General features: G+C 49.7%; 1 protein-coding gene across 2 annotated transcripts in view; it reads left to right on the top strand.

The window, feature by feature from the left end:
* The window catches only part of LOC147747925 (flavin-containing monooxygenase 5-like), a 149,288-nt gene that overhangs the window by 13,071 nt on the left and 116,318 nt on the right, over positions 1-19,899 (top strand). The gene's annotated exons all lie outside the window — the stretch shown is intronic.

Raw genomic sequence — 19,899 nt, 5'->3', positions numbered from 1 at the left:
TTTCCTACTGTGGCTATGTAAACACGGCCAAGAACACCCCTTCAGCACTTGACTCTCATTTAGTAGCGGTGGCGAATATCCACTGGCTTCTCAAGGAGGAAGCATGGGAGTGCTTCCATCTCAGAACTCACCAATCACCCAGTAGGACAATAAATGAGTGTCCCGCCCATTACTTATCTTATGGAGGTGTGGAATCAACTGGAGCTGGGTCACAGGATCCAGAGATCATAGTTACCTCCCTGCTGCCATATTCCCCTCACACACACACTCTCTCTCCTAAACCAGTGATTGGATGTGTTGTGCCAGGCTTTAGGAACAGCTGCAGTGCTTCCCTTCGCCTTTAAAGTTCTTGCAATCAGCAGTCTCAGTCGCAATGTTCATAGCTCAACAATGCAAGCTTCTTCAGAAGTGCTGGTCACGACTGGTCCTGCAGTGAGCACCTGGTTCCCGCTCCCTCCTCTGGGAGCAGATGCCCTGGCTACAAGTGCTTTGGCACTCAGTTCTATTCCTCAGAAGCAGCAGCAGAGGTCACCACTCGGAGTCTGTTCTAGTAAGCATGCTCCGATGTGGATGTTCCGGCTGGTCACAGACTTTCTTCTTAGTCGGACCGTGATTTGCGGGGTCAGTGATCATCGGGCCACTGCAGGAACTCTTTCAGTGGTTGGGCAGCTCCAACTCAGCTCATGAGGATGGGACAGCATCACAATTGGCACAGTGCCAAACAGCCGTCAAAGTGGTTTACTTCTCTTTAGCCACAACTTCAAGACTTGTAGCTGCCAAGTTCGCCTGGGCACACTATTTAAATTCCGCCTGGGCACTCTTCAGGGTAGTGCCACAGTGCAGGCCACTTTAGGAACAAAGCTGCACAACTATCCCCCCGGGCAAACTACAGGTCTGTGCCATGGTGCCGGACACTCATGCACAACTTCAAGATTACAGCAATGCCATCCTCTCCGGCACACTTCAGAGCAAAGCCATGGTGCTGAAGTCTTGAGCAAGAGAGTGTGCACTCCGGTCATGGGAGCAGCACACACTACTCTGTCTCACAAGTCTCTCTGGGCAGACAGACCCTCAGCTCTATGCCAGCCGCTTCTGCTCACCCTGGTTAATCACATCTGTAGGGTTGGCACACTCCCTCCCCTTATTCTCAGGCTAGTCAGTGTCTAGACACTTACAGTAAGACCGCGGTTCCTTCCAGGTCAGACTCCAGGTGATGACCTCTCAACTCTGTGAGGCTGGCTGTCAGCCAGAGACCAGCTATCCTTGCACAACAGTGCTCTGAGTATTCTGCAAAGTACTCCCTTCCTTGGTTTAGAAAACTTGGAACTGGAGCAACAAGTGGGTCAGCAGCTCCCACGTTTATACAATCAAAGCAGAGAGGGAATGTTTATTCTTTGTCTGGGCTCTCAGCACCAACTTGGGTTGGTTCTTCTTCCATGTCTGTTTTCCAAACACGGTGATGCTCGTAGTGTGATGCTCCTCACAGCAGGATTGTCTCCAGTTTGGAGCACTCACAGCAGGGGCGCAGGGATGTGACGCATTCTGCACCTGGCTATCAACAGCTACACTTAGCAGTGATCAGGAAAGATGCAAACGGCGGTCTCACATAAAGGATACTTCACACTTTGAACAGCAGGGGATGCAGTTCCACGATTCACTCCCACCATCTACAACTTAGCAGTGTTTAGGAAGTTTAATCAGCAGCTATTCTCAGCAAAGGATATCATTAAATTTGTGATGGAAATCCTGTCTCTTCTTTCTCCACTTCAGAGTCTAGGTCTCCTCCCTCCTGCTTTAGGCATGTGAGTAGTACACTGCCTTTGTCTGGTAAAAGAACCTCACCGCCATCTTGTGCACTTGAGAAGGTCAGGGGCTTTCAAAATGAAACCCACAGACCTCCATTACTTTCACTCGATCATACAAACAACGCATGCACCTTACAGGCTACATAAATACAAATATGTATAACATACACTTGAGATGTTAGCATTATGATCTAGGATGCTGCATAGAAGTGGAACTTTACACTAGTAGGCCTCCACTCCAGTGACACAGATAAAATGGGTTGTCTGCAATTACTGATTTAAGCAATATGGTCCACTGCCACGTTCACTCTACATGCTAAACCTCTGACAGTCACTTTAGTTCACAGTAAGTCAAATTAGGGCATGCTTGGAGCACCCTTCTAGGTCACAGGAGAGATCCTGGACTTCACTCATGTCAAGGAGCAGACCTAGGTTTCACACACTGGATTAGATTGAAGCTGGGAAAAAAAGAAAAAAAACATGATACCAAATACTAGCAGTCAGGTGCTCAGGGCAGGTAGAACACAACTGTGTACCATGCAGGGGACAATTCCATCCCATTAGTCAGTGATTGTGTCTCTGTATCCAGTGACGGTGTCTCCCTATCCCAGTGTCAGTAATACCCTTTTTTAGGTGTTGTGTAGCTAACGCCTTGACGAGACTATTGTTGTGGGTTTGGTGCGCGAAGGGAGACAAACCATGTGCGCGCATGGACAGGCCATGTGCACACGCATGGCGTCTGCACTTAGCTGTCAGTTCATGTGCGCGTGCACCGCACAGCGCCTCTTTTGCTCCCTGGCTTGTTAGGTCTTGGCCTAGCGTACACTGCGCAGCAGTGTTCGCGCAGCCAGTCTTTTTCTCGGGGTTTTGAAAATGGACCTAGAAAATGACAGCGCTCGTGCGTCTTAATGTTCTACGGTCCATTTTTATTGAGCTTTGCGTGCGTGTAGTTTTTTAACAGAACACGCAATAGGCCATGGACGGTCACGTAGCTCCGCACATGGCCTATTGGTGTCTGTTACGCGCACCAAAGGCCATATGTCTTTAATTATGGTGCCCAGACACGGGTGCCATAATTGAAGACATATGCTTTGCAGTGATGCGCGCGTCACTCGCGGGCCTTTTGTTTTTTACAATAGGGATCGCGAAAGCCATTGCTTTTCACTGCTGCTTGTTTTTTTTTTACAATAGCGCTGCTCTGGAGGCAACCCCTGCTTCCTCGAGGAGAACCTCCCTGCCATGATATCAGGGCGTCATGCCCACTGGTATGTCACACTGTAAACACCTCCTGTTTCACACTATAGATGAGTCTGTTTCACACACTGTAAACATTTCCCTGTTTTCACACCATCGATGCCTCTGTATCACACACCGAAAACACCTCATGCTTCTAAACTACAGATGACTGTGGTTCATACACTGAATATACCGCGAGTCTTATTTGGATCTCAGACCAACTTTGCAGTTTGATTGTAGCTCTCCCATGTCATAGGGAATACAAGTCTAAATATTGTTTAATACGTTCACAGTGACAACAATCTATTTTCCCAAAATAAAAAAACAGTGTCTTTGTCTACACCAACCAAAGTGAGCGGGGGACTTAAGAGTCCCTTTTCGCAACTGGTGATAGATTTTTTTGTTGTCTTTGCGGACAACTTTGAATTTTTATTTATTGGGTATTTTTTTTTTCTTCTCAGGATGTGTGTGATTGCACATCTCTAGCTGAAAGGGGCATGTACAGTAAAGGCGATGTTGTTTACGTGATTTAATGTTGGCAATAATTGTAAGTAACCATCGCACTCGTGTTCATGGGTGACTTATCCTCGAGCAGTTTTAAGCAAGGACACATCTTCATCACCTCAAATGCAAATTAGCAAGTATTGCTCGATTTCAAATTCTTCAAGTGTATTAGTAACACAGCTGCTGAAAATAGCTGGTTGCTTCAAAATAATTAAGACTAGTCCGTTTAATAAGTGACGTAAATATTCAATCCCCATAATGCCATGCGGGTGTTTTTGTTCAGCTTTGTATGGGTCCCCTTTTAATGCGAATTGGGCATCTTTTGGTGGAATGAAATGAATGAGCGCACTTTTGTAATGGGAGATGCGGTACTACTTTATATTAAAACCTTGTTCATTGCAAGGTATGCCATTCTGTTACAACTAATAACATCTATCTTTTAAATAAATGAGGGACAAATTAGGATGTAACAAAAAAGTTGGGCCTGAATTTCCATTTTATATTTTTAATAATGGGACTGAGCTACAGTGTTTTTTTTTTTTTAGTTTTCGGATTCACCTGTTTTATCACTATTTTTGTGAATCTTTGGTCTAAGCTTCCATTTTTATTTCCTGGTTTGTACGTCTAACTTTCACTGTATTTTGAGGTCTGGGTCTAAACATGCGTTGGTCTTTTGATCATATGGGGCCTAAGCTAATGATTTTACTTTGAGATGGATTTCCTTCCCATCTCTCTTGGGAGAGCTTTTAGATCTTGGTCTGTTGCTGCAGGTTTATAGCTGCTCTTAGTATGTTTGTGACTTCTACTCAAAGACATATACTTTTTTTCACACTTGGCCATGGACTCTTACAGAGTGCATGGTACTGTAGGGTCTGCCCCCAACCTCTGCCATCTGTTTTTCACCCATGCCCTGCTGACCATTTACACCCCACCACCCCATGCAGTTTGCTCCTCTTCCTATCAGCTAACCATTATAATGAACATATTTTTAAATCAATCCAGATAATTCCTTGGAAGGTTAACTTAGCACCACCCCTTGGACCCTGCGGGCTGAGTGGTGATGTAGGCATTGCGGGTTAATTGGTGATGTAGGCGTTGCGGGTTGAGTGGTGCTGTAGGCGGTGGGGATTGAGTGGTGCTGTAGGCATTGCGGGTTGAGTGGTGATGTAGGCGTTGCGGGTTGAGTGGAGATGTAGGCGTTGCGGGTTGAGTGGTGCTGTACGTGGTGGGGATTGAGTGGTGCTGTAGGCATTGCGGGTTGAGTGGTGATGTAGGTGTTGCGGGTTGAGTGGTGATGTAGGTGTTGCGAGTTGAGTGGTGATGTAGGCATTGCGCGTTGAGTGGTGCTGTACGCGGTGCAGATTGAGTGGTGCTGTAGGCATTGCGGGTTGAGTGGTGATGTAGGCGTTGCAGGGTTGAGTGGTGATGTAGGCATTGCGGGTTGAGTGGTGATGTAGGCATTGCAGGTTGAGTGGTGCTGTATGCGGTGAGGATTGAGTGGTGCTTTAGGCATTGCGGGTGGAGTGGTGATGTAGGTGTTGTGGGTTGAGTGGTGCTGTAGGCTTTGCGGGTTGAGTGGTGATGTAGGCGTTGCAGGTTGAGTGGTGCTGTAGGCATTGCGGGTTGAGTGGTGATGTAGACATTGTGGGTTGAGTGGTGCTGTAGGCGTTGCGGGTTGAGTGGTGCTGTATGTGGTGAGGATTGAGTGGTGCTGTAGGCGTTGCGGGTTGAGTGGTGATGTAGGCATTGCGGGTTGAGTGGTGCTGTATCTGGTGGGGATTGAGTGGTGCTGTAGGCGTTGCGGGTTGAGTGGTGCCGTATTCGGTGGGGATTGTGTGATGCAGTAGGCGTTGCGGATTGAGAGGTGATGTATGCGGTGGGGATTGAGTGGTGCTGTAGGCGTTGCAGGTTGAGTGGTGATGTAGGCGTTGCAGGTTGAGTGGTGATGTAGGCGTTGCGGGTTGAGTGGTGCTGTACGCAGTGGGGAATGAGTGGTGCTGTAGGCTGTGGGGATTGAATGGTGCTGTATGCGGTGGGGATTGAGTGGTAATGTAGGCGTTGGGGGTTGAACTGTGCTGTAGGCGTTGGGAGTTGAGCGGTGCTGTACGCGGTGGGGATTGAGTGGTGCTGTTGGCATTGCGGGTTGAGTGGTGATGTAGGCTTTGCGGGTTAAGTGGTGATGTTCGCGGTGGGGATTGAGTGGTGATGTAGGCGTTGTGGGTTGAGTGGTGATGTAGGCGTTGTGGGTTGAGTGGTGTTGTACGCGGTGGGGATTGAGTGGTGCTGTAGGCATTGCAGGTTGAGTGGTGATGTAGGTGTTGCGGGTTGAGTGGTGATGTATACGTTGCTGGTTGAGTGGTGCTGTATGCGGTGGGGATTGAGTGGTGTTGTAGGTGTTGCGGGTTGAGTGGGAATGTAGGCGTTGCGGGTTGAGTGGTGCTGTACGCTGTGGGGATTGAGTGGTGCTGTAGGCGTTGCGGGTTGAGTGGTGATGTTGGCGTTGCGGGTTGAGTGGTGTTGTAGGTGTTGTGGGTTGGGAGGTGCTGTACGTGTTGGGGATTGAGTGGTGATGAAGGCGTTGTGGGTTGAGCGGTGCTGTAGGCGTTGGGAGTTTAGCGGTGCTGTACGTGGTGGGGATTGAGTGGTGATGTAGGCGTTGGGGGTTGAGTGGTGCTGTAGGCGGTGCATGTTTTCAGCAGGCACACTCCTCCAGCCGTCAGTGCACACTTTCACCAGGCACACACCACTATCCGTCACTGCACGCTTTCACCAGACATACACACCACCAGTTGTCAGTGCACACTTCACCGGGCACAAACACCACCAACCGTCAGTGCACGCTTTCACCAGGCACAAACACCACCAGACGTCAGTGCACGCTTCCTCCAGGCACACACCACCAGACGTCAGTGCACGCTTTCACCAGGCACACACACACCACCAGCCGTCAGTGCAAGCTTCCACCAGGCACACGCACCACCAGACGTCAGTGCATGCTTTCACCAGGCACACACACCACCAGCCGTCAGTGAACGCTTTCACCAGGCACACACACCACCAGCCGGCAGTGCACACTTCCACCAGGCACACACACCACCAGCCATCAGTGCACAATTTCTACAGGCACACACACCACCAGCCATCAGTGCACACATCATTTGTTAACGCATCCACAATTAACTATTGTAGCAAACACAGTATGGCGCACTGTACTTTTAAACATATTCATCTAAAGCGCAGCATGCCACCATTGCTACAAAAATAAATACACATTTTTTTGGCCTACAATTTAAAGACTTTTGTTGCAGTTGGTGTTGCAATATTTAGCAATGCCAATAGCTCAAACTTAATTAACCCGAGACCTATTGCATTGTAAATGCTTGTTTTTTTTAATCACGTTTTCCGCCTAGTGTTACCCGGTGTTAGCTGTGCATTCTTATATCCTAAATGTAATGCCCAAATTTTCCTTTCCATTCCGTTGAAATTATATTTTCTGTTCACGTACAATTTCAGTAGAATTTGGTGTATTTTTTGTTATCAAGTATTGCCCTGGGTAGGTCACTTGCAAAGTTTTTCAAATGAGGCAAGAGCCCTGGTTTACCACAGCAGGCAGGACGACGACGTGCGCAGCCATTCGAATGGCTCCGTTGTTCTTTCTCTTCAAGCTGTCCGTGTTTCTCGCCTCCATCCCCATTCTCAGTTGCGGGAGGTTCAGTGGTCGGGTTGTGACTCGACGCAAGTCGCGTTGCCCCCTCAGAGTGACGCAGGAGGTGTGCCCAAGACGGAGTGAAGAGGCAGCCAGCTGGCAGCGTGCAAAAGATGCCATTGTGCGGCTGCAGTTTCATTACTGCAAGGTCACTGGGAAAAGCCAGGGAACGAGCAGTGAGACACAGAGACAGGGGCACTCGAGCCCCTTTGGGAGGGAGGGGTGAGGAGGGGGGCAAAGCAGACCGAGACAATGAATGTGTGGAAAAGGCCGCTTTATTGGAACAGGTGCGCATCACATATTTAAAATCCTTGGCAAAAGCCTTCCAAAACTAAACCTCACTAAATACGTAACATCTCTAGCCCCGCCCCCTCCCCTACATTTTTTGTGACCCCGCCCCCACCCATACAATACAACATTATCAACATTACAAAAACATTACATCATCATATCAACCATTAAAACATATCAAAGCAAGCCCTCCGTTAACCAAATCCCATGCCTGCCCCGTAACATCTTTCAGTCCCCCAAAACGTATAACCTAACCAAAAATGACCATCCTATCCTATTCCTGTCGATGACACCAATTGCCCATCAATCAACAAAAATCTGCTCAAACTGCCCAAAAACCAAATAGACCCCGCACGGCACCTGCTCCAAGCGACAATTACAACCAGAACAAAAACCCCTGCTCCCCTGTTCCAAGAAATGCAAAACCACAAAATAAGACAAAAACTAATGCAACTAAAAAAGGAATAAACGGACAAAAAATGAGAAGAACCCGCAAAAGAGAGGGGGAAAAATTGAGGGAGGGAAAACATTTCTACCTAAGCTCCCAGCTACCAGGTCACCAAACCTAAAATGTTGGCTGGGAGCAGGAGCCCAAAGCATTTATGCCTGGGCTCCTTTTGGGCTATACCAAATTACAAGCCCAAACCTAAAATGGCGGACCGCCTGTGCAGACACCCCCCCAATACCCCTCCCAAATAGCCCGGGGGGGGACCTCCCTTCGGTCGGCTGCCCCCCCCCCCCCAAGCCCCCTTTGGGAGGGAGAGGTGAGGGGAGGGGGGGCAAAGCAGACCGAGACAATGAATGTGTGGAAAAGGCCGCTTTATTGGAACAGGTGCGCATTACATATTAAAAATCCTTGGCAAAAGCCTTCCAAAACTAAACCTCACTAAATACGTAACATCCCTAGCCCCGCCTTCGCCCCGCCCCTAAATTTTTTGTGACCCCGCCCCACCCATACAATACAACATTATCAACATTACAAAAACATTACATCATCATATCAACCATTACAACATATCAAAGCAAGCCCTCCGTTAACCAAATCCCATACCTGCCCCGTAACATCTGTCAGTCCCCCAAAACGTATAACCTAACCAAAAATGACCATCCTATCCTCTTCCTGTTGATTACACCAATTGCCCATCAATCAACAAAAATCTGCCCAAACTGCCCAAAAACAAAATAGACCCCGCCACCCAGAAAGGCGCGGGAGTATATCTGCCCCCCCCCAGTGGGGAAAAATTCTCAAAAACTTCAATTAGAAACCTTCAAACACCTAGACAAAACCTCTCTGACCTCCAACAAATACAGATCCATTCCAATCCTGGATAAGTGGACTCCATCATCACAAAAGAACTCAACCGACTCAAAGCGAATATCTCTGTGAGACACCCTACCAAAACCTAATTGGCGACAGAACCTGGAAATCTCTGAATTCACCTTCTTCCTGGCCCTATCGATGCTCCAGGGTTCACCGCCCCTCTCCAAATCCGTCGAAGAACCAACTCTATCCATAAAACATGGCAACCGGACCACTTCTCTTTAATCAAAGATAAATCTTTCTTCATGGCTCGCAGCAATACCACTCCTTTAACTCCACAAAGGTCATTCTCGCCTAAATGAATCAATAAAATATCCGGGCAAACACCCCTCACCATTGCCTTATTTAAGCACGGAATGAGTTCCCTCCAAAGCTTTCCCCCCTATCCCTTCCACACAAATCAAACATTTGGTCATTAAAACCCAACATTTTTCCAAAGTAACTCTGTGCTGCTTGAACCTGGGCCCATTTGATCAAGGAATGCCCCACTATCCAAACCGTCGACGCTTTGTGGAAGGGCCCAGCAACAGAACCTGAAAAGAGAAAAATAAGATGAAACTTAAGGCAAAGAGGATGACGCATGCACCTCCCCCGCGTTAACCCTCACATAACACCGAAAGCAATCCGATGACCAGCGCCCCAACTGCATGATTTGGCCCTGAAACCACCCTCTATTATGCGCTTCAGTCGCTGCACCAATCCTAAACGAGTGCGTTCCATATTGCTCCCCATCCAACCCAATTTGCCGCAACGCCTTACGCAACACCATGTGCAGTTGATATGCAGTAACAGGCGCCCCATTGACATGCTGAAACACGAGCTCACTGTCTAACCCCCTGACAAGCTCCTCCAGCGGCGAGCCAAATGCAAAGGACAAGTCACCTTAGGAATCCTCGCTACCAACCAAACTCCCCTACCCTTCATCCTCTGATCCATCTTAGAACTATACAGCCAAACATTCACACCTTCATCAGAGAGAAAAACGTCCTGCCAAAAAAGGCCCTTTTTGGATTTGGAACCCAAAAGCTCTGAGACTCTAAAAGCCCCAAAAAAACGTAAACGCCATCAAAACAGAGAACAAACAAGCTTCAAAGTCATCCTTGCAAATTTGAGGTAAAACTTCCAACAAACGGGCCAAAGTTTGCCATGATAAAGGAGCCCGGTACAACTGCAAACCACCCCTCTCTCTAGCCCAACCTTCAAGCATTCTCCTCCCAATCTCGCCTGCCGAGGGGGAATAACCCCAAAACAGTTTTCCCAAGAAAGAAATACCTGCTAACTTCCCTGCAATCATCACTCGAGAAAGGCCTCTCTCTATAAGGTCCAAAATGAACTGTACCACATCTTCAGAGCGACGCTAATCTTCCTCTCGTCTACAAGCCCCAGATGCTAAAAATTCTTTCCATGCCAGAGAATATGCTGCACGCATAGACAAAGACAATGAACCTACCACCAGTTGTAAAACGCTGCGTTGCCTACATACCAAAGATGTTCTGGCATTGGGGTCGGTGTTCTGTCCGCCTCCTTGGCCAGTCCAGGGAATCTCCCCCACTGCGAACGAGACAAAGCGTCAGCAATGTCATTGTCCACACCAGGTATGTGCAACGCACGAAATGCAATGTCATGCTTAAGGCAGCCTAGCACAAAAACCCTCATCAGCTTCAACACCTGTTCATCTCTGGCTGACTGCCTATTGACGATTTCAACCACAGCCATATTGTCCACTCTGAAAAGTACCTTCTTGTGTGCCAATTCCTCCCCCCAAATGGTCAAAGCCACCAACAAGGGAAATAGCTCAAGAAAGGTAATGCTTCTCCTCCCTTCCCTCCATTCCTGTGGTGACCGTTCCGCACACCACCTGCCTTTCCAGTAGACACCAAAACCATCACTGCCTGCTGCATCGGAAAACATCTGCACATCCCGCTGCACATACTCCTCCCTGACCAGTGGCACACCATTAAATGATTCCAGAAAAAAGATCCACATCCGCAAATCCTCTTTAACTCCGGCTGACAAGCGCACCCGATGGTGAGGCAAATGCTGTCCAGCCAAAGCTCTTCCCAATCTCCTACAAAAGGTCCTCCCTGCTCTAACCACCCTACATGAAAAATTAAGATGGCCCAGCAAGATCTGAATGTCCTTCACCTTCACCTTTTGTTTTGACAGCATTGTGGCCAGCAAATCCAACATTTTCAGTTTCTTGTCATCAGGCAAGCGAGCCCGCATTGCCACTGAATCAATCTCCACACCCAAAAAGGATAAAACTGTAGCAGGGCCCATTGTTTTCACAGGAGCCAAAGGGACCCCCAAATCTTCCATAAGCTCATGAAAAGTGTCCAGAGCTGTCTGGCACTCTGCGGAGCCCGGAGAACCAACAAAGAAAAAGTCATCTAGATAATGGGTCACTAACACATGTCCTGAGTGTTGGATGAAATGCCACTGCAAAAAGGTACTAAAACATTCGAATAAAGCACATGACATGGAACAACCCATTGGCAATGCCTTGTCCACATACCAATGACCCTCAAATTGAATGCCCAAAAGCTTCCAATCATCCTGATGCACTGGCAGCAGCCTGAATGCAGACTTAATATCACACTTAGCCATCTCTGCAGTTGCAAATGGGGGTGGGGTCGCACACTACTCACACACCGGCGGTGTCGCCCCTAAGGACTCTGGTCAATGTAGTAAAGTGTTCACGATGCATCATCTTTCGATCTTCTGCTATCTTCGCTGTCTTCGCCATCCCTTTGTATGTTACTATACCGGGAGATATTTGGCAGCCATGCAGCAACCCCAGAAGATGGCCTAATCCCTGCTGACGAGGGGTAAATACCCCGAAACACGTGTCCAGGGATGGCGAAGATGAAGATATTTGAAATTTTGATAGAAGATACGGCGTTGAGAAAAGGTAACTACACTTACCATGATCCTTAGGGGCGAACCCGCTGATGGTGAGCGGTGTGCGACCACACTTGTGAGTATATTTTGCCCTGTTGTGCTGACGAGCACGGGACCCCGCACCTGCGCACCTTTGTATGGTACTATACCGGGAGATATTTGGCAGCCATGCAGCAACCCCAGAAGATGGCCTAATCCCTGCTGACGAGGGGTAAATACCCCGAAACACGTGTCCAGGGATGGCAAAGATTAAGATATTTGAAATTTTGATAGAAGATACGGCGTTGAGAAAAGGTAACTACACTTACCATGATCCTTAGGGGCGATCCCGCTGATGGTGAGCGGTGTGCGACCCCACTTGTGATTATATTTTGCCCTGTTGTGCTGACGAGCACGGGACCCCGCACCTGCGCGCCTTTGTATGGTACTATACCGGGAGATATTTGGCAGCCATGCAGCAACCCCAGAAGATGGCCTAATCCCTGCTGACGAGGGGTAAATACCCCGAAACACGTGTCCAGGGATGGCGAAGATGAAGATATTTGAAATTTTGATAGAAGATACGGCGTTGAGAAAAGGTAACTACCCTTACCATGATCCTTAGGGGCGATCCCGCTGATGGTGAGCGGTGTGCGACCCCACTTGTGATTACATCTCTGCAGTTGCAACCGCGGTCACTACAAGGGACATGGCCACGTCAACTGAGGAATATGATACAGAGGCAGCCTCCTCATCAATAAAATCATTCACCGAAGACCCCTCAGGCCATGACAAGTGCTGAATTAGTCTGTATTGCCCTTGCTCCTTTTTGGGCACCACTCCAATAGGTGATATGATCAGATTCTGGATCGGCCAGTCATCAAAAGGGCCTGCCATCCTTCCTTCTCGCACCTCTTTGCTCAGTTTTTCCCGCACCACTTCTCTGTGTTCAGACGCTGACTTCAAATTATCAGCCCACCGTCTTTGCCTAGGTCCCTGATAACCCAAATGAAAGCCCTGCTGAAAACCATCCAAAAGTTTCTTTTTTATCCCCACATCCACATAAGCCTGAAGAGCCTGTTCTAGTTTCTAGTGGAGAAGTGTGGCTCAATGGTTAGAGCAGCAGACCCTGATGCAGAGGTCTGGCCCGGGACCAGGGTTCAATTCCCCGCTTCGGCGGGTCTTGGGCTCAAAAATTCCATGGACCTGATAATTCTCGCCTCGGTGCCTATTCCAATCATGGAGTCCCACTCTGCAACTCTGGGCAATAGCTTGCTTAATCTCCACAACGGCCCCCACATCGCTAAAGGATGCCTGGCCTCCACCTTGGGGGTGCCCAGGAGTGGACGCCTCATGGGGTAAGCCAGGATGGGTTCCACAGCGGTATTCGTACAAGCGCCTTGAGACCCTTGCGGGTGAGTAGTGCGCTATACAAGTATCAATTTACAGTTTCTCCCATCTAACTGGCGTAGGAGCCCTTTGGCCCAGATCCTTGCGCCCCTCTACCTCCCCTACTCCCTTGGAACTGCTGCGTGGTGCCAGATGGAACCTGCCCCTGAATGAATCCCCTGCTGACTACCTGGTGGCTTTGGCCCCCAACATTTAACAAGGGGGTGGCGCCTGCCGCAGTTGGAGCATTCGTGTCTGTACTTGCAATACTCCCTAGTACATAGCCCCTTGTTAAAATCCCAGCAAGCTCCAGTTCCTGCTTGTGTAGCTGATCCCCTTCCCACCCCACCCCGGGTGGGCTTTCCCTGAAAGGGCCGATAAATTAACAGCAAACCACTAGCCCTAAAAATAGTTTTGCCGCCTGCAGCTGCTCCCATCGTATGCTGCCAAAGATCTGTATCTAACTCCCCCTACTTTGCCTCGGGATCCCACACCATCCGGGCCCTAAACTCCTCATCATATCGGGCCCATGCATAACCTCCCACTGTAAGCTGAGCTTTCCGAATCACATCCATATATTTAAATATAGATAAGCTGTGCTCCGGAAACTTCTCGCAATAAACACTTGCATATATTAGAAAAGCTGCCATCCAGTTTTCAATAGTCAAGGGTACTTTAGGGCGCTTTGCCAACTCATACTCTTCCTCCTTAGAACCTTCTTTTGACCTAACCTCCCTGTGAAGGAGTTTCAATAGCTCCACATACTCACCCTTCCAAATGCGCTCTTTTGCGGACAGCATTAAATGAGCGCCCAGTGGTTTAGTTACTCCCATATAAGGCAGTTTCTTGATTTTTTTTTTTTTTGGAAAACCTTTATTGTACCTTCTTACAGTTACACAGCACGTCGCCTACAACCCCGAGGGGCCAGCCGCTAAATGGAAAGAGATAGCAATGACAGCCTTGTGGAATTAAAGTCCATGTGGTAAAGAAGCCACTGTAATGAAAGGCTCGCCACAGAAATAAAGGAAGGTCACTAGTACACGTTTCATACAAAGTAAATGAGGTTTTCGTTTTCCATTTTTTGAAGAAAAATAAAAAAGGAAACAAAAGAACAGCAGGAAATCACAGTGTGATCATTGATAAATAACATTGCAGGATAGCTGTAGGAAGAATCCCCAGGACCGGATAGGGTGCCGTGTATTATCTAGGAACCAATGTAGAATGTGTAAAAACTACCACCCCCCCACTTCCCTCCCGAAGGTCCCTCTACCTCAACCACTCCCCCTCACTCCATCCCCCCCTCATCATCTGAGTCTAGCGGATCGTCTTCTGGCAGTGGATCGCAAATGTCGCCTCGGTACACATTCCATGGGGACCACACCTTATTCCACTTGCCTGGACAAGCCCGACTCAAGTACACCCACCTTTCAGTTACCATTGTTCTGTCCATATTCATGCACCACTGTGACGTTGTTGGAAGGTCTGCCGCCCCCCAACGCTGCGCAATGTCCCGCTTCGCTACCATCATTCCCAGTGTCACCCAGAGTCGACCATGCCGGGACAGATCTGTCGGTTCCCATATGTTGAGGAGACACCGCCTTGGCTCCGGGAGAACCGAGATCTCTAGCACCTGGGATACAGTACGCAGTATTTGTCGCCAATAATTTTGTATGCGTGGGCATTCCCAAAACGTGTGAACGAAGGTGCCTTCATCCCCGCAGCCAAGCAAACAAAATGGGTGTGGTGTTCTGTGGATGCGGTGTAGCAGTGTCCTCGTGTAGTATACCCTGTGGAGGACCTTTAGCTGGACTAGCCTCATCCTAGCCGATATGCCCACCTCTTTCGGGGAAGCCAGAGCCTCATTCCACTCGTACTCATCTAGGGCGCCTACCTCCTGTTCCCACCTTTCCTTGAGGGGAGCCAGAGGATCTGGCGAATTGTTTAGGAGCTTACGGTACGTCAAGGAAGTTGCTCTCTCCACCATGAAGCCGGTCAGGAGGCGATCCTCCAGCGGGGAGGACTCAGGGAGAGCCGATCCGGAGGGGATGGCAGAGAGCAGTGCATGGCGAATCTGCACGTATCGATATGATTCGTGCGGCCCGAGGTCATATATTTCTCTCAGGCGGGTGAATGAAATAACATCCCCCCGCTCCCACATGTCCCCCACTGTGGAGATGCCGATGGAGTCCCAGTAGGAAAACCCCTTGCTGATTCTCAAATTGCCCAAAGCGCGTGCGTCCCAGAGCGGGGTGAGTTTGGTGATTGTACCCTTCCATCCTAGCGCAGCTGTCGCCGCGTGCCAGGTTTCCACAGTGAGTTTAGTGGGTCCTATGAGCAGTCTCAACTTTCTCCGATCATAAAGTGGGGCAAGTATGTTATTGATGCCCAACTGCGCCCTGTCTGCTTGGAATGCCGGGTCAGACTGTGGGGCGTGTAGCCACTGATTAATGGGCCTAAGTTGTGCTGCCCAGTAGTACAAGTGCAAGTTCGGGAGTGCAATGCCCCCATCATACCAGCCTCTGCAAAGTTTAGCTTGAGCTATGCGCGCCGGCCGATTGCCCCACAACAGCCCGGAAACCACCGCTGCAACCTTCCTGAAATATCCCGCTGCCACCAGGAATGGTGTGTTATCTAGGATGTATAGAAAGCGGGGCAGCGATTTCATTTTGTACAACGCTGCTTTCCCCAGCATTGTTAACGGCAACCCTGCCCAAAAGTTGGCGTCCTGCTTGAGACGCTCCAGCGGTGGTATCAAGTTCAGTCTCTTGTATTCAAATGGGTCCCCCGTGACATGGATGCCCAAGTATTTAAAGGAGGAACCAGCCAGTCTCAGAGGGCAGTCTGGCCCGAGTGTCGGGGTTTGACCCGCCAACACGTACATCTCCGACTTGTTCCAATTTATGGTGTAACCAGAAACCTTGCCATGCTCGTCGCATAAGTGCAGAAGGGCCGGAACTCCGTGCTCGGGATCCGTCAGATACACCAGCATGTCGTCCGCATAGAGGGACAAGCGGTCCTCCCATCCCTCCTTCCATTGAATTCCCTTGAGCAAGGGAGTTTGTCGTATGCGAATAGCCAGAGGTTCCAGGGTGAGTGCGAAGAGCAGGGGAGACAGAGGGCTACCCTGCCGGGTGCCCCTTCCAAGTGGAAACGTGCATGAAATGCGGCCATTCGCAACTACGTGTGCCACTGGTCAGTTTCTTGATTTTTAATTCTTTGCTATCCAGCGGCTCTTTAACACCCCCAGTAGCATCAGTGTTTGTACCACTTACCACCTTAGCACCAGCTGACCCAATACTGTTATTGGTGCCTACACCTGTGTCTTTAACATACCGTCCTTTGAGCAATCTCCCTTCACCCACACCCCCCCCCCCCCCAACCCCCTCCACCGCCGTCCCCACAGACACCATTTTAGGTTTGGCCTGTGTCACTGACTTCTTACCTGGCTCTAGAGAAACTGCTATTGCAGACTCCGTCCGTGGAGCTGAAACATCCAACATATGCCTTCCTCGAGGAGCCCTTACTGGTGGGCCACGCTCTTGTCTCTCCCTTGACTGCCATGCCACTGTAGGAACCTGAAAAACACTATGTGACAAATGAGAAGGCTCCCCCCCTCAACATCTCGAAATTCCCCTTCCTCAGGGCTATCATCATCATAATCCAACAACACCGGCTCCATCACCTGAAGCCCAGCAGTATCAAAATCAACACCTCGGATCTTACCCAACCCTTTAGTAGCAACATTACACTTGAACTGATTAGAATGTCCTCCTGCTGGGGGAGCCGACTGTACCAGCCGGTACCCTCCCCCCCCCCCCCCGAGCGCTGACTCTGTAGCTCCATAGCCGACGGTAAGGTGGACCACCTAGATATGCTATTCGTTGGGGCCAGCGAGGTTGCACCAGACCTTCGTGTGCTGACCGCGACGGGCTCCCTGTGTGGTACGGAAAGCTCCGCGCTAGGCTCTACCCTCACTTCACCTCGGCGAAAGTCGGCTGAACCACGCCCTACCGAGTCTGGACTGCCGCACCGCTCCGATGCCTGAAAAGAAAAAGTTTGGACTGGCGTGCTGGGATCCCTAATAAAAACACCCGCCCCAATCCCTGGCCACTGAGAAACAACTGGACCAGCCGACGCCTTTGAAACCTATCCAGCGACAAAACCCTGCCTGTACTCCTCACCGGTGTACCCCTCCAGGTGAATCACCCACTACCTCTTCATCATCACTCCAATCCAACCTCGCTGCCGCCACTGCAGAGGACGAACCCCTAACCACAACCTTCTCTGCCACTCCCCTCTCCTCACCCTCCCTCTATACTCTACCCTTATCCATACACAAGCTCCCAAAGCGCCCCAACCAGAAGACCGAAAATCCAAACCTCGGCCCCTCACACCCTCTGACCAAGAAAAAACATTATCCGAAGTCCCCCCCACTTGCACACTACCTACATGCCCCAAATCCCTACCATACAGTGGAAAGACAGAAGGAACAAAATGACCCACACCTCCATCTGGTACATTTAACCAAGCCTCAGTTGACAGACCTACAACTGACCCCCCAGCTTCTGTCTGTGCCTCCCCCACATCAGAAAAACCCCCTTTGCTGACACCCCTCTCCCCCACCTGAGCCCACTCTCCCTCTCCTCTTGAACTTTCTAAAACAGATAAAACTTCCTCATGTTCAGACGGTGGCCCAGAAAACAATAAAGGGCTACCCACAATTCCTTCACCTCCATATGTACCCTCCACTAACTCCATATCAGCACCAGCATAAGTATATTGACCAACCGAAGATTCAGCCTCACAAATTCCTCTCGATTCTAAAATATCCTCAGATATCGCCCCCCAACCTGACGCTCAAAATTCACTGGCCCGGGAGCCTCCGTCGAAAAGGAATGAACCTCCCCACCAGCTTCCCACTCACCCCTCCCCTCCCCTCTCTCAAAGCAAAAGAGCCTCTGCGCGACACACGCGGTGGCGCACCTGCTCTCTGCCCCTCCCGATGCTCAAGCACCGTGAGAGAAGCGGAGTGCTTCTTGGACTTCTACCGGCCTCCGCGACCACCAGCGGCCACAGGGGACGTCTCGAAACCGCCTGAATGCTCCAACAAACGGGCGCCTTTAGACGCGCGCCTGGCTAATGGTGACAGCACCGCGACCTCTGCCCCTGTACACGGAGGGTCGCGCAAAGTACCAGCAGCATCACCCCCCCTCACACACGCGCTTTATCAGACGGGCCGGTTTCCGAGTACGGGAAAGGCCCCGCTCACTTACCCCTTGCGCTCGACGCTTCCGAGGGGAAGAACAAGCCGCTATAGCCGCGGCAACGCCCTCAGAGGCCTGGCGCGGAGGACGCGCCAGCCCCCCACAGATCACAAGATCCATCCTGCCAGCCGCCGACAGAAGACGTAGCGCCTCCAGCACACGATGATCCTCCATATCCACAGTGAATTGTGAAATAAAGAAATACACTAACACTAATATAAACTAGCGCTAAATGTAATAACTAATATCTCCACAACAAAAATTCTACCTAAGCTCCCAGCCACCAGGTCACCAAACCTAAAATGGTGGCTGGGAGCAGGAGCCCAAAGCATTTATGCCTGGGCTCCTTTTGGGCTATACCAAATTACAAGCCCAAACCTAAAATGGCGGACCGCCTGTGCAGACCCCCCCCCAATACTCCTCCCAAATCGCCCGGGGGGGGGACCCCCATCCCCAAGCCACCCTTGTTGGTGCCTAACGAGCATGTCATGAGGGCAGCTGACAGCAGAAGCAGGTGGACAGTGCCTGGCAGTAATTACAGGCGACAACTAGTGCCACAAAACAAGCACTACCAAACTGCGAACACACTGATTAGCATAATTCTGCTTTTAAGCCTCCTTTGATGTTGCCTCTGACGTGTGCACGAATGCAAAATAAACGTGTGAACCCACACATCTGCTGTGCATCTGTCAGAAACCAGCAGGCCAAATTATTGGCATCTCGGCGCTAGTAACTTAAGTGGCACACAACAGGCGCGGTGCCGCTGTGTGCTCCTCGGAGGCTGTGTAGGCAACAACACTGAAAGAGTGACATTGTTCTCAAACTATGGAGCTCGTGCGAGCCCTTGCAGGCTATAAATGTCATTGTCAGGGTACTGATACGTTCTTAAGGTAAGTGACGTTAGTGCCCGCCCCTGTGCGTGTTTTTGGTTGTCTTATTCACCGCGATTGGCATCAACAATCACCTGTAAAATAAATCTTTTTGAAGGCTGTGTTTTAAAGCATATGTGCAGAAGCACTGAGTGAAATAATCTGTGTATTACCTCTGTTGAAAGTAGGAATGAAAATAGAACTACATGTAATAAGAGAAGCCTGAAGTGGTTCGCATTGCTTGCCTCCTCGCCTTCCTCCACACGGTCCGGATAATAAATGGCATATTACTCTTTATGGACCTGCAACTGTGGCTTTTGCCGTTCCATTTCTCATGTTTTGTAATAATAGACAAGGCCGTTTTGGCTGAACTGATGAAGGGTTAAATCTGTCCAGTGAGATAAAGTTGCACTGAAACTGTACTTTAGCAGAGTTGTTTGCTCTGTAAAGTCATTGGAACATGCAATTTGTAGGCCAGTAATAACCTGGGGCCTTTTAATGAATGTACTCACTCGTGCGGGGCAGAGCACTGTCTAAAGTACATACATTAACTTGGCATTTCTAGCCAGTGCACGGGCTGCTCACAGCACAGCTTGGAAACACTTCCAGGCGACCACAGGTCACTGCCTCCGAG

Source organism: Lissotriton vulgaris, chromosome 1_1, assembly GCF_964263255.1.
Source record: "Lissotriton vulgaris chromosome 1_1, aLisVul1.2, whole genome shotgun sequence".
NCBI classification, from domain to species: Eukaryota; Metazoa; Chordata; class Amphibia; order Caudata; family Salamandridae; genus Lissotriton; species Lissotriton vulgaris.
Note: the sequence above shows the minus strand (reverse complement) of the source record. Positions and strands in the feature narration are given on the sequence as shown.